This window comes from Babylonia areolata, chromosome 2, assembly GCF_041734735.1.
Source record: "Babylonia areolata isolate BAREFJ2019XMU chromosome 2, ASM4173473v1, whole genome shotgun sequence".
NCBI lineage: Eukaryota > Metazoa > Mollusca > Gastropoda > Neogastropoda > Buccinidae > Babylonia > Babylonia areolata.
This window is the reverse complement of record NC_134877.1, coordinates 68,793,192-68,798,191: the sequence shown is the minus strand read 5'-3', so window position 1 is coordinate 68,798,191 and position 5,000 is coordinate 68,793,192.

The following is a 5,000-nucleotide window of genomic DNA, read 5'->3' as shown; positions in this document are numbered from 1 at the left end:
ACCCCCAACCCCTGCAACCCCGCCCCACATAACTCCAACTCGCACATGCCTATCACCCTCACGTCTAAAATGATATAATAGCGCTACAGGAATAGGCTTTAAGCTGAAGAAAACGCACGCACACACACACACACACACACACACACACACACACACACACACACACACACACACACACACACACACACACACACACACACACACACACACACACACACACGCACGCGCGCGCGCGCGCGCGCACACACACCCACCCTCTTAACCCCCTACCCCCCAACCAGTTTCTTTGCATCTCCCCCCGGGGACCGGCAATGACCAACCTCAATGTCACCGTCATCATCATTTCCTCAAACACGCCTTGAAAGTATTATTGAGCTTGGAGGAAGCTTTAGGCATATGAAAACATCGACATCGTCATTATAACGTGCTCATAAATACTTACACACATGGAGACAGACAGCCACAGACAGACAGACAGACAGACAGACAGACAGACAGACAGACACACACACACACACACACACACACACACACACACACACACACACACACACACACACACACACACACAATCTCGCGAATAACACAACTATCACCTTTGCAATGCAAAGGCTGCACGGCTCTTTCTATGCATTTTTTTTTTTTTTTTTTTTAATTTCTCTTCCCCTAAGGATGGAAATTAAAAAAAAAAAGAATATATGCATCTATATAACAGTTCTACAAGAACTGACCTATCCGATAGTGTACATAGAACGTTGCCAATGAACTTTTTTTTATGTGATTACTGGTGCTTTTCGAAGAAAATGTATTTCTGTAAAAAAATCTGTAAATACACCCCCTCCCCCCATCCCCCCCCCCCTCCCACAAAAAAAGGACTTGTGGTTATGGACATTCAACCAGTATAATTATTTGTGTTTGTTGATAACTTGTCTTCAGTCTCACCAGAAGCTGTGTGTCCGATTTGTAATGAATGGGTTTTGTGCAGCTGTGGTGTGGAACATGAGGACACTAGATGTGCTCAGATGTGCGATAATTGGAGCTGTATCTTTTGTAAATAAGATTTAATGAATAAAGTGTTTGATAATCAAACAATGGAAACGTGTCGCTTCGTGTATGTTGTCTTGCTGTTTGTACGATAATCTCTCTGTCTGTCTCTGTGTCTGTCTGTCTGTCTCTCTCTCCGCCCCTGTTTCTGTGTATTTCTGTCTCCCTCCCACTCTTTCTCTTTTTGTCAGAGGCATCAGTTTATCAATCAATCAATCAGTCCACCTCATACCTTAAAGAGAAAGAAAGAAAGAAGAAAAGAAAGCGAGTACAATCAGACTGTTAGTCATTCATTCAGTCAGTCAAATGAATGAATGAATGAACCAACCAATCGATATCATTTTTGTTTAAAACAGCTGCAATAGCTCAGCCAATCAAACGACCAATCAATCAGCCAACTGACCAATAAATCAACCAATATATATATATATATATATATATATATATATATATAATGTCTCGTGGAGCTGTACTTATATTACAATCATTATTAGACATAACAATTTTATCATATCTATTGATTTTGTACTTTACTGTGCACACAACTTTCACGAAATTTATTTTATCGCCAACACACACTCCAATAAAATGCTTTGCATGTTTGTCTCATGTTTTGTTGTGTTTTCCCAATATATTTCGTTCCTTCTTTCCGATAAAAACAAAACAAGACAGACAGACAAACACACACACACACACACACACACACACACATAGGCGACGTCGATTCACGAATGCTGAATAAAAGGGCATTAATCCAATTGTTTTACCTTAGTTTGGCTGAAAGATAGAATTATGCCCCCTACGTCGTGAAAGGTCCAGATGATTTTGCTGGCATGCAAGCATGTGTGTGTGTGTGTGTGTGTTACCAGATGGGAGCTTTCTGTACTGAGTTTTATGCGGTGCTGTGGATGAACTTTGTGTATTTTTAGAGGTGAAAAAAAATCTTTTATTCTATGTGTTAAAAATTCCAAAACTTGTCTACGTCGAATTCTGCGGCATCGGGTGTAACAAACATTCGGCAAATTGTTGGCGCGGAAGAGATAGTTGATAGGTAGCCTAGTTATTTGCCTAATACATGAAATCGGCAACTGCATTGCCTATTACTCGAATTCCGCAATTCCATGAATTCAGTCGGTAACAGAAACACACACACACACACACACACACACACACACACACACACACGAACACACTCACAAAAACACACGCACACACACAAACAAACACAAACACACTCACACAATCACACAAGAAACACACCGTGATACACACACGCACGTACGCACGCATCCCCCCCCCCCCCCCCCCCCCCCCCCCCCCCCCCCCACACACACATCCCACTCAAAACAGCAACAACAACAAAACCCCCCCCCCCCCCCCCAAAAAAAAAAAAAAAAAAAAAAAAAATCCAAACAAAAAAGAAAGCAATGCAAATCACACAACCCCACAATTTCTTCAACTCTCATTCTCCCAGTCTTGCTTTTGCTGTATATTTGCCGAAGATGCACGTGCTTGATACACACACACACACACACACACACACACACACACACACACACACACACACACTCCAACACAGACAAGTGTCGCTTAAGGTTGAAAAGGGGCACCGACCTCCGCGTCAGGAATGGATGACCGGTGGCACAGAAAGACGAGGAGATGTCCCTTCCCCATGATCCACGTGTACCTATGTAGGCCTTTGACAGCACGCTGTGTGTGTCCAGACAGGAACTGGAGCAAAGCACTGTTTGCATTTCTTGAGGAAAGCTTCCGCCTCCTAAGACAAGACAAGACAAGACAAGACGTGTTTATTTCAGGAAACGTGAATTCAGATATTTATCACATTTGGTCTACTGCTCATGATTTTATATCTATTATTATTAATATTGTTATTGTCATTCTTCTTCTTCTTATTATTATTATAAAATGACCACACCAACTGTTTGGTTAAGACGTACATTTTTTAGGAAGAAAAAAAAAAAGAAGAAGAAAAAGCATTTGCTGTGATGATGAGTAATGTCTGCCAGTCTCTCTCTCTCTCTCTCTCTCTCTCTCTCTCTCTCTCTCTCTCACACATACATACAAACACACGCACACATACCAATATATACACATACACGCACACACACACACACACACACACACACACACACGCCCGTATGCACGCTCGTACACTCATATATACACACAAACACTTCAACACACAAACACGCACACTTACCATCACACACACACACACACACACACACACACACACACACACACACACACACACACACACACACACACACACACACACACACACACACACACGCGCGCGCGCGCGAATGAAAATAAGTTCAGTGTTGACGGGTCAAGGAGGATCTGAAGTTGTATCATTTGGTATACCATACACCTAAATCGAGAACGTAAACATCAATCGCAACAATGAAATTGGCTGTAGTGGAATAAATATACAACAATTATAGGCCTAAGAAATGATTTAAAAACAAAAACAGCAGCAGCAGCAGCAGCAGCAGCAACAACAACATCAACAACAACAACAGAAAACAAACAAACAAACAAAAAACAAACAAACACCCAACAACTTTGACAACAACAAACTAGAAAACAACAACAACAACAACAGAAAACCCACCCCCGCTACCACCAACTTCAACAACAACAACAACAAAACCTCCCAGTTCCTTTTCTTTTTAGGGGCAAGTATAGGTCATCAAAACAGCAAGTTTGCGCACGCGAACGCAGTGCGTGGCCAATAGGCTGATCACCGTACGACCGCAAGTACAACCTATCACCACGGAACATGCCGCTAGCAGCAGCAGCAGCAGGTTTTACCCTCGCCAGCGAACAAAGAGGACACACACACACGCACACACACACACACACACACACACACACACAGCACCGCACGACGAGCAAGGACATTCACTTCATTCCATGTCTCCGCTTACTTTTCTGTGGATTAATGCTCCAACAATAATTATCTAGGGCCTTCAGAAGGGCATAAGTAACATACATACTACGTAAAATGGTGCTGAGGGGGTGTTGATGGCGTGATATATCAAAAGGCTGTCGTAGGAGCCTTGGAATCGACTAGGTGTTAGCGGTTGTGTGTGTGTGTGTGTGTGTGTGTGTGTGTGTGTGTGTGTGTGAGTGCGTGTGTGCGTGTTTCCGATGTGGAATAATAAACAGAGTGTGCGCTGCTGCAAGCTTGTCATTGCATCGTTGTTCCTCAGTGGCACGGTGGTGGGTGATGGGGGATTCACGCGGATACACACCGCCGTTGACTCGGGGGTCTGGCTGGTCAGGTGCTCCGAGGTTTGACTTGGTGGCTGATTATAGTCCAGCCGATCGCCCATAATCTATCAGGACTGTATTCGGAGGTGAGTGGACAGTTATTCTTGTCAGTTATCACCACGAACAGGTTTTTCTATGCCCTGTTCTTGAAATGAACGGCCTTGACTGTCTCCTGCTGTTTAAGATCATGATATATGGAAACTCATGTGTCGTGGTAATGACATTTTTGTTGTTGTTGTTGTTTTATTGTTCGTTATCTGTTCTGTAAGGCTCTGAAGTCCTAAACAGCACGTCGGGTTTATGTGCAGGTCAGACATTTGCTCGTTTAGTTTTCTTTAAAAATAAAATCTTAACAAGATGTGGTGTAGCGTTTATGGACCAGTCTGCATCTCTCAAGAAGTGTTTGATTGGGCAAGTCTTTTTTTTTTCTTTTTTTTTTCCGAGGTGGGGTTGCGGATGGAGGGTGGTGTGTGGGTGGAAGGGCGGACGAGGAGGAGGGTGGGGTGTGGGTGGAAGGGCGGACGAGGAGGAGGGTGGGGTGTGGGTGGAAGGGCGGACGAGGAGGAGGGTGGGGTGTGGGTGGAAGGGCGGGCGATGGGGAGGGTGGGGGTGGGGTTGGGGGGGTAGGGAGAAGGGGCTTAGTTTTGGACAAAGTA